General features: G+C 43.1%; 1 long non-coding RNA gene across 1 annotated transcript; it reads left to right on the plus strand.

Annotated features, from left to right (window-relative positions):
* Window positions 1-153: 153 nt before the first annotated feature.
* LOC307201408 lies at window positions 154-3501 on the plus strand. Its single transcript, XR_013832706.1, has 2 exons — window positions 154-267; window positions 3262-3501. It is a non-coding gene; the product is annotated as an uncharacterized lncRNA (long non-coding RNA).
* The last annotated feature ends 7755 nt before the right edge of the window (window positions 3502-11256 follow it).

The raw sequence follows: 11256 nt of genomic DNA on the forward strand, positions 1-11256 counted from the left end.
CTCGGGTACTGCCGCTTTCGAAACCGCGCTCTTTTCGCAATGGAGGCCGCGAAAGATGGAAGATCTCTCTCCGCAACCCCGCGCCTCTTTCACACATGCACGCACACACGTGTCACGCGGCAACGGCAGAGGAATGAGCACATGCCGTACGAGGTTCATCCTGGGTAATGTTTGGGCATAAGAACACCCGCAGGAGGAAGGAGCACTCCGTGACCTCCAGGGAGTGGACTACAATTCTTATCATGCCGGTAGGGCCTGATGGGAGTCGTGTAACATTTGTATACGTGCTGTGCCGCCCTTTTTCTCCGGTAAAGGAAGAGGAAACGGCAAGAAAGAAGGGGAAATCAGGGTAAAAGGCGCGGGGGTGGGGTGGGGAGGAAGACAGGAAGGGAGAAAACATGAAAGAAAAGAGAAGTAAATTGATGTGCTGCAAAGAATGGCAGAATAAGAGAAGATATGTGCACGCGCATATATGCTAGTTTTTACGTGCATACACGGTTATGAAGATTGAAAGGAAAAGATTCCCCTTTATTTTCATCCTTTCTTATCTGTTTCTTTCAAAGGAGCAGCATGGCTCCTCAGAAAACTCTAAGTTCGGTTGCACAAAAACTTTGTTCCTGCTGCACAGATGTGTCCAGCTGATGATTCATTGTTTTGACATTCTGCCCTTCCTCCGATTAGGAGCTCGTGACAGCTAGCGGTATTAAAAAACAACAGAACACACAGTAATAAAAACATACTTTAAAATCATAATCAGCTTCAGCAGCAGCAATGGCCATAATACCAGCCCTGAAAAAAACTATTTTCAGCATGAACCAAAAGCAGTAAATAGAAGTGTAGGTATTCTGTTTCTACTATGGAGGGCAGTCAAATAATGAGGGAGTTCCACAGGTGGTGTGGTGGTGGGGGCACCACCAAGAATGACCTGCTTTGTGTAAATGTCCTCTTAGATGTTGGATGTTGTCTCCTGGATGGGACAAGAAGTAGGACTTCCTCTACCCTAAACAGAGCTCCTTGGGTTCCAGGTCATTTAGGGCTTTATATGCAGGTCCCAGCTCCTGCCAACCTAGCAGTTCGAAAGCACGTCAAAGTGCAAGTAGATAAATAGGTACCGCTCTGGCGGGAAGGTAAACGGCGTTTCCGTGCACTGCTTTGGTTCGCCAGAAGCGGCTTAGTCATGCTGACCACATGACCTGGAAGTTATACGCCGGCTCCCTCGGCCAGTAAAGTGAGATGAGCGCCGCAACCCCAGAGTCGGTCACGACTGGACCTAATGGTCAGGGGTCCCTTTACCTTATATGCTAACAGCAAAACCTTGAATTGTTAGTTCACTAGCAGATACGTAGTGCAGAGCTTTAAGAATCAAGTGAAATGATCCATACTTGCTGTTCCAGACCACCTTCCAGAGTTGCCCACATATGTTAATGCTGTTACACTGCTCTGGGATTTCTTTATTCAAAATCACGTTGAGTTGTATCCAAACATATCCAGAAACTTGAGATTAATTTCCAGAAAGCTGCTTCTTCATCCCGGGAACCATCATGCAAAATTGGATTACTGTATCTTAAGAGTTGTCCAAATGCATAGGAAACAGACAAAACATCTTTTTCCAAAAAATATTTATTTATATCATATTTTATCTATTTATTACACAGTATATTTTTTCTTTTTTTTTATAATAATTTTTATTAGTTTTCCAATTTTAAAACAAAACAACAACAACATAAAAACGTCAAACAAATACAAACAAACACACAAATATAGGTTCTTAACCTCATTTTCATAAACCTCCTTTCTCGGACTTCCCCATACCTCACCCTTTTTGCATCCCTATTTTACAGTTTTTCAGCAACCCTTTTAGCCAATTAAATTTAAATTTATTAACTTTCTCAATTTCACCTTAAGTCATCAAACATTTTCAGCTGTAATTCTGCATCTTCCTTCCCCTTGACATTTTAGCACTCATCAATATTGTAACAGTTCTTAAGATAAGCTTTGAACTTCTTCCAGTCTTCCTCCACCGTCTCTTTCTCCTGGTCACGGATTCTGCCAGTCATTTCTGCCAGTCCCATAAAGTCAATCACTTTCGTCTGCCATTCTTCCAGTGTGGGGAGTTCTTGTGTCTTCCAATACTTTGCTAGAAGGATCCTTGCTGCTGTAGTGGCGTACATAAAAAAAGTCCTATCCTTCCTTGACACCAATTGGCCGACCATGCCCAAGAGAAATGCCTCTGGTTTCTTGTGAAAAGTACATTTAAGTACCTTCTTAATTTCATTATAAATCATTTCCCAAAAGGCTTTAATCTTTGGGCAGGTCCACCAAAGGTGAAAGAAGGTACCTTCAGTCTCATTACATTTCCAACATTTATTATTGAGCAGATGATAAATCTTCGCAAGCTTAACTGGGGTCATGTACCACCTGTAAATCATTTTCATAATATTTTCTCTTAAGGCATTGCATGCCGTAAATTTAATACCGGTGGTCCATAACTGTTCCCAGTCAGCAAACATAATGTCATGTCCAATGTCCTGTGCCCATTTAATCATAGCTGATTTAACTGTCTCATCTATTGTATTCCACTTCAGCAACAAATTATACATTCTTGATACATTCTTAGTATTGGGTTCTAACAGTTCTGTTTCCAATTTCGATTTCTCCACCTGGAAGCCAATTTTCCTGTCTTGTTTAAAGGTTTCCATTATTTGGTAATAATGAAGCCAATCTCGCACCTTGGGCTTTAATTTCTCAAAACTCTGTAGTTTAAATTCACCGCTTTCTTGTTCTAAAATTTCAGAATATTTTGGCCATTTGGATTCCATGTTAAGTTTCTTCACCTCCTTAGCCTCCATAGGTGATATAGTATATTTTTTCATTACAGTTGTATTCCACCTTTCTTCCAAGGAGCTCAAGGTGGAATGCATGGTTCCTCTCTTCCCATTTTACCTCCCTGTGTCGTAGGGGAGTCGGTAGCCATATATGTTTGTTTCTTTTTTCTGTGAACATAATGTAATAATTGCATTTCTTTAAAATTAAAAAGAAAAATGATGGTGGATGCCAAATCCAGTTATTAACATCCCGCATAATGAAACAGATAAGAAATGAGCGAGTTCCTTGTGGGCATTAAGCTCCGTACAGGTTGGACAGGTTTCTACACAAAGGTATTCCAAGCCAGGTATTTAAGGCTATCCGTAGTGGGAATGTGGCTGGACTTGCTGGTTAACTCTTTTTTTTGGAAATATTTTATTAGTTTTCCAAAAATAGCAAAAATAAACAGCAATACAAATTCAAAACCAAACAGAAGAAATTGACTTCCCCCAGTCCCTTCCTTGGTTCCATTATTTATCAGCATTCCACATGTCCACTGTAAATTTAAAAACCATTAAAATTACTTATTGTCCATTCATAATAAAATTACAAGTAGTCCTAGAACCCTGCTAATGTATTAATTTGTGTACATTGCTTCTGTATATATGCAATAAAGTCCTTCCAATCTTCTTTAAATTCATTGTCGTCTCTTCCTCTTAGTTTCATTGTCAATTTTGCCATTTCAGCATATTCCAGTAATTTAACTTGCCAATCTTCTTTGGCTGGGACACCTTCTTCTTCCCAGTGTTGTGCTAGTAGTATTTGTGCGGCCGTAGTTGCATACATAAATAAGTTCTTTTGTAATCTTGGTAGGTTCACTCCTGTAATACCTACTAGGAAAGCTTCTGGGGTTTTTTTAAACAAAGGTTATTTTAAACATCTTCATTTCATTATAAATCATTCCCAATAATTCTTTTACAATCCCACCACATGTGAAAAAATGTCCCTTCTGTTGTTTTACATTTTCAACACTTGCTTTCTTTAGCTTTGTACATTTTTGCTAATTTGACTGGAGTTAGATACCACCTATACATCATTTTCATATAATTTTCTTTAATCGCCACACATGCTGTAAATTTTATCTCACTCTTCCATAGTTTTTCGCATTCCTCCATCTGGATATTGTGTCCCACATCTTGCGCCCATGCCTTGCTGGTTAACTCAGTTGGTTAGAGCATGGTGCTGATAATGCCACCGTCACAGGTATGATCCAGGTATGGGTGCATGTTTCTGCCTTGCAGGGGGTTGGACTAGATGACCCATGGGGTCCCTTCCAACTCTATGATTCTAACATTGCAACCTGTAGTTTAGGCTGGCTAGTTTACGCTTGGCAGGGATTAAAATTTAGCCCATGAGGCCATGCCACACAAACCACAGACACAATTAAAATGCATCTTGTACCTTTGAACACAATGTTGGTAAGCTGGGAACCATAATAAGCAGTAGGCACTAGGGCCAATTTACGGACTGGGCATTCTGGCAAGCTAATGTTGGTTGGAGATATATGTATAATGTATTTGTTATTTATATAGAATGCTTTTAAAACATGTAGCAAACTTCTGTTCTTTCCGTTTCTTAAAAAACTTGGTATAATAAAGCCGTGCGGTTTCACTACCAATAAGGTAAAAACAGTTTCGCTATCAATAAGCTTGATGTGAAGCCAATACGTCCTTTGCAGCTGCCTGGCAACCAGAACAAAACATTCGTGTTTGTTTGTGCGAGAGGGATTCCCCTTACAGAGGGGGTAAGAAGCAGGTTAGGTCTAGCAAATAAGCAACCTGGACTCTGCTACCCACTTTGAAACTACATTCACAAATGTTCCCATGCATGTGAAGAAGAACAAATACACTGCAAGCCTGGATTTTGGCAAAGAAGAATGTTGCTTTCAAAATCCTGTGGGTTTCTGGATTCTGTGGGATAGGACTGTGCTTCTAAAAGGCAGCTCTGTCCTAAGGAACAATTGCAGAGAAGCCAACTCGGAGAAGGCAGCCGCAATGGCAGAGGAGGATTGCAATTGCAGAATTGCAGTTTGTAAGACTGCAGGAAAAATATATTTTCTCAAGCCTCACCTTGTTTCTATTTTTGCTTGTTATGTGGATCACTAGCCAGGATCCTTTGCATGTGTAAGTATCCCTCCATCCCTGCTTTGTGCGTGGATCAGGGGTGCCGACTTGGGCCCCAGTTTATGGGTGCCCAGCAGCATGCATGCTGTGATGTCATGACGTCATGTTACACTGCACGCTGCAGCAGTGCTTGGAAACCCCAGAAGTCGTGTCCAGGGCCCCGCGGTAAGGGTGCCAAGCACCCACAACAATTTTTTGTGGGTGCCCGAGCCCCCAGGGCCCCCTGGAGTTGGTGCCGGTGGTGTGGATTAGGATTAGGGCCAGCCCAATATATTTTGGCTCCTGAGACAAACCACAAAATGGTGCTTCCTCCAGCAGGAAAGAAGGGGTGAGTGAAGATCTGCATTGGGAACAGGGGGGAATAAAGAGCTGCACTGAGAACAAGGGTGGGAGGAGACCAGCAGTGATTCCTGTTTGCCAAGAGACCACTGTAGAGGTGGCATGGAATGGATGCCAAGGAGGCAGCAGATCTGGACCATAAGCCAGTGTGGTGTAGTGGTTAAGAGCTGTGGACTCGTAATCTGGGGATCCGGGTTCGCGTCTCCGCTGCTCCACATGCAGCTGCTGGGTGACCTTGGGCGACTTCTCTGAAGCCTCTCAGTCTCACTACTCACCTCACAGAGTGTTTGTTGTGGGGGAGGAAGGGAAAGGAGATTGTTAGCCGCTTTGAGACTCCTTCGGGTAGTGATAATGTGGGATATCAAATCCAAACTCCTCCTCCTCTTCTTCTCCTTCTTCTTCTTCTTCGCAGCATGGCACAGCTATAATTGCAGCAGTAGCAGGTGATGCATTTCTTGGAGGCCGGATCTGCTGCCCCAGGTGGCCGCCTCACTTTGCCTCATGGATGGCCCAGCTCGGATTAGGATTAGGATAACTATTCAAAATGTGATGCTTCCTCATGTTTATTTGAGATCTGGAGACTTATTTCTGTCAGATGGTGTGGTATCTTCAGTACATCTATATGGAAAATAAAATATTTCCCCACAGCAAATAAGTCTGTGTCCTTTGCCTGTCCTCTCGCACCTCGCCACTTAAAGTTGACGAGTTAATTTTTCAGTGAGGGCTACTTGCCAAAGCTTTCATATCACCTTACCTGTCTGTATCAGTTCTGCAACGTGGAATAGTCAAACTGGCTGCACTCATAAAACTTAATATGGTCTTTTGAAAGCAGCTTGTCGTTCTGGTCATCCTAAATATTTAACAGTGCCTCAGCAGGCATCATTAATTGGTTTTGCTTTGTAGCTTGCTCTGTTCAACTAAACACCATCCTGCAAAATTTTAACACCTTTCTACGGGACCACCACATAAGTTATGTTCCTTGGGCTGCAAACACACTTTACCTTTAAAAAGCACGTTCCAATCACATCCCTCGAAGAATTTTGGGCACTGTAGTTTACCCCTCATAGAGTTACCATTCCCAGCAACCATTAACAAACTACCATGCCCAGAATTCTTTGAGGGAGGGGATGTGTTTAGAATGCGCTTTAAAGGCAGCATAGTGTCCCCTCACTCAATCTGCGTTGCTCTGATTTGCTATTTGGGTCAGTTTTGAACGTGTGATACACTACCTATGTATAGGTTTTAAAAGATTTCCCCTCATTATTCTCTGCCTTCCAATACCTGCCACGTTAACTTCCAGCACCCGGCAACAGAAGCACCTGCTTCTTTAAAATTAAAAATATTATTTGCTTACAGGTGGGTGAGAGTGTGGCTTTGTTTTTGCTTGGTGCTGTCTCCTTTTGTGTTATCCCCTTCCTCATGACCATGTGAGTAAATACTCTTTCAATTCTTACCACCACCTCAAGGATCCATGCTTCAGAGCCAGGGTTTGGACCACAGCAGTGTCTTAAAGCATAGGATCTTACAACTTAGCCGGTAAATGCAGCTGTGTTTGTGATAACATGGTTGTTTTCTGTGGCTGGTGGGTGAAAAACAGGTGGATCCATGATGGCAGGAGCCTGACTTTGCATCACAAAGCTCTGGATACTTGATCTTCATGTGGGATAACACAGGATTAAGATAATAAGGCAATGGTAAAATCTCTCCTCAGTAAACACTCCCTGGTTTCAGGGTATGAGCTCTAGCTCATGAGAGATCTGAGGACCAGACACAGAGGCCTAGAAGGCCACAGGCAACCTGAGATTCCCCACTCGTCTTAGTGTAATACTTCAAATGAAAATACACCTGTCAGTGTGTAGAGATGGGCTCATTGGTCCCAGGAGGTGGGGGACAACAATCTGTCTAAAGTACAGTTGACTGTGTGGCATTTTTCTGATATGATTTATGTCACATTTTCTAGAACAACTGTTGCTCAGCAGCACTGCTGTATGGGCGACATTTCCAGCTGGAAGGAACAGGAATACAGATGGATTTACATAATACTTTTTGCCCAAAGATTGTGTAATCAAATGAGACGGTACTTTTATCCTTCTCCAAAATAAATACAGTTTTGATCTTCAAAGTGCTTGCTGGACAGGAAAAAAAAGTAACCACCTCAGGAAAGCCAAAAGGAGCAAAACGAAACAAAACCTGATTGTTTAAGGAACTTAAAACAACAGCTGTGGGGTTAAGCTGCCCAAAACCTCAAAAAGCTGCAGGAAATATAGAGAGAAATGCTATTGTGAAGGGGATCTCAGTAATCTTTGCTGCTGAGAGGAGCGGATTCTACTGTGAGCTGAAAGAGGAGGTGAACTAAAATAAAGAGTGGGCTGATCATTACATGGCGATGGGAGGCTCCTCAGATGAGCTGTGTATTGAGCATTTATCCTGATTTGCTTGCAAAAAGCTGTCACGGAGGTCAGACTCTGTCAGGTCTTTACTGAGCATTTGTTCTGATTTGTTTGCAGGGAGGTTATACGTCAGCAAACTGCTCACCTCCTGATGCCTACAGGAGGCCCCTTCGACATTCCACACTTTTCAATGCATTTCCCCATCAATTTCTTAACCACAAAAAAACTGTTTCTTTTTCAAAGTGACTTTGTTTTTGCGGGGACACAGAGCACTTTAATTATTGTTTGGAGGTGCCCATGAGGATGATAATTTACATAGTGCCATGAGTCATTAGTGGCATTTTACAAGAGGGCAAGTCCCTCCCTGCCCCAAGGGGTTTACAATATATATTTCTTTTAAGCATAGGAGGGGAGAAATGCTAAAAGTGACTGTTTCAATGACATGTACTTAAGCCAGGGTTTCCCAAACCCCTGAGTTCATTGGCCCCTTAATACACTTATAAAGTTGTGTTCACTCTTAAAGAACCCTGGAAACTGTAGTTTATCCCCCCCCCCAACAGAGCTACAATTCCTTTAACAAACTACAGTTCCCAGGATTCTTCGGGGTAGGTGGAAAATGTGATTTAAATGTGCTTTTGTCATGAGCTGGCTGGTTGACTGTGAGGAAGAGGAGGATCCTGGCAAGGGATGTAGCTGGGACTAGGACATACCAGGGCAAGCAGGGGATGGGGAAGGAAGTACTTACAGGGTGACGGAGGATGGTGAGGGAATGGGGGTCAATGCACAGGAACCAGATCAGCAGGACCCATCACCAGAACGAGAGGGACCCCTGTCCCCACAAACATGGCAGGCTCTGAGGTGTAGGGAGCAGTGGGAGTGGCACTCTAGGAGGCTGAGGCAGGCAAGGGTCCACAGCCCAGCTCAGAACAGGTGAGGGTCACCTGCCTCATCAAACCCAGATGTTTCAACCAGCATGCAAAGTACAAGGGGAAAGCTGAGCTGAGATGCTGTGTCTGCTCAACTGCCCATGTTGATGAACCTTGGATTGGATTATGCCTGGACCTCTACTGGACTGTGCTTTGGGTTTGACCCTCGACTGTGTATTCTGACTGCTGGACTTCAGACTTGGCTACTTGGATTGACTCTGAACTGCGTTTCCTGGACTTTGTTTGTGTGGATTGACCCTTGGGACTGAATTGCTGCCAGGTAAGCTACGGCTTCAGGACAGCTTTGAACGTAGGGTATGTATGCAGCTAAAATTAACTAATTGCACCCACTGATGCTCAGCAGTATCTGCAGAAGAAATAGAAGACCTTTGAAGTGGTTTCCCCCTAACACTTCACGGTCAGTAGCAAAAGTGATTCAATACAATGCCAAGAGTAAACCCCGCGATGAACTTGTTAAACTTTAACGGCCTCTCTGATAAACTGAAAAGGATTTCCCCCCTTTTCTCCTTCCCTCCCCCACCAAACCAGCTTCCCCATTTTAGTTTTGTTCTGATTGTGTTGACTTTAAGTTCAAAATAGTAATAGCAGTGATGATAATCATGAAAAAATATATATGAGGGGATCAGGAATCTCTTCATTCTCATGTCCCACGTTGCCCGTCCTGATCCATCGATAGCTTGCAACTAGGTAAGACGCAGACATGAACACAGACCCAACCACCTCATCTCTGACACTACTCAGATGAGCTCTGCCAGTTCCTCAGAGGAGGATCCATTTGGAGCACAAGCAATGGATCTCTCTTTCTCTCCTAGGCCCCATTTGCACTATACTTCTAAAACAAGATCATACCACTTTAAACAGTCATGGCTTCCCTCGAAGAATCCTAGAAGCTATACTTTCCAGGCGCTGAGAATTTAAAGCAGACTTCACAGAGCTGCAGTTTCCAGAGTGGTTTAATAGTCAACCTGTCTTCTCAGGAACTCTGTGAGGGAAATAGGAGTCTCCTAATGACATCCTGTGTCCTTAACAAATGACAGTTCCTAAGATTTCTTGGGCGAAGCCATGGTTGTGAAAAGTGATACTGCTTTAAGGAATTTTTTTATTTTGTTTTGACTATGGCAGACCAACACGGCTACCTATCTGTAACTGGAACTGAGACTCCTAAGTTAGCCTGCTGCCCCCATTCAAGTACCAGTCATGTGAAATCTCAATAATGTGGAAATTAACAATTAGGAAAAGGTTGGGGAAAGGTAATAAACTGCCATGTGAATGCAGCCTATATTGTTCTGTCATTTGTTGTGCAACACTTAAGACATGGTCTAAGCAGTTCTAAGCCTGAAATGATTCAGCAAAGCTGCTTGTTAAGAGACCACAGTTAATTTTCCAGTAAACTTGTTTTTAGCAACGATTAAAGAAATGACATGCATTCTTAACATGCTGCCTAATCCTGTGAGTGCTTACTCAGGAGAGAGTCCCGCAAACTACTTGGGAGTGTAGCCTTAATTAATTCTTTGTACAACATATTTAATTTCTATGGAAATGGAAAGCAGAAGGAAGTTCCTGTATCTTACCAACAGAGAGAAAGATGTGTGTGAATTATACCACGTAGGCTGAATGAGCTCAAAACCACAGCTCATCTCTTGGGTGTTTAAATTTTGCATTTAAATTTAAATTTTGAATTTTCTCTAACATCCCTTCTTTTGTACCATGCTCTGTGCTGCTGCTGCTGGTGGTCATTATCAGTACTATCAAAATGAATGGTGATTAGTACTATCAAACTGAATGGAGGCTTACAGGTTAACAGCAATAAGATGGTGGTGATGATGATGATGATGATGATGATGATGATTTATACCCCAGCCACTCTGGGTGGCTCCCAATCGAGTGTTAAAAACAATACAGCATTAAATATTAAAAACTTCCCTAAACAGGGCTGCTTTCAGATGTCTTTTAAAAATAAGATAGCTGCTTATTTCCTTGACATCTGATGGGAGGGCGTTCCACAGTGTGGGCACCACTACCAAGAAGGCCCTCTATCTTGTTCCCTGTAACCTCACTTCTTGCAATGAGGGAACCACCAGAAGGCCCTCAGTGCTGGACCTCAGTGTCCGGGCTGAACGATGGGGGTGGAGACGATCCTTCAGGTATACAGGACCGAGGCTGTTTAGGGCTTTAAAGGTCAGCACCAACATTTTGAATTGTGCTCGGAAACGTAACTGGGAGCCAATGCAGATCTCTCAGGACTGGTGTTATGTGGTCCCAGTGGCCACTCCCAGTCACCAGTCTAGCTGCCGCATTCTGGATTAATTGCAGTTTCTGGGTCACCTTCAAAGGTAGCCCCATGTAGAGCGCATTGCAGTAATCCGGAGTAGTCTGCGGGAGATAACTAGAGCATGCACTACTCTGGCGAGACATTCTGTGGGCTGTATAACAGTGCCCCCAGCTCCCAGCCCCTCTAGACGGTCCAGAAGGATGTTATGGTCAATGGTGTCATTGATGGAATCCCTATTTGTCTGCAACTCATGAAGAGTGGGAAAAGCCCCAAATCTCTCTTTAGAAAAAAAAGTGTGTCCATGCTTCAGATTCAGGTTT

This window comes from Podarcis cretensis (genome assembly GCF_951804945.1).
Source record: "Podarcis cretensis genome assembly, chromosome: 13".
Classification (NCBI taxonomy): domain Eukaryota; kingdom Metazoa; phylum Chordata; class Lepidosauria; order Squamata; family Lacertidae; genus Podarcis; species Podarcis cretensis.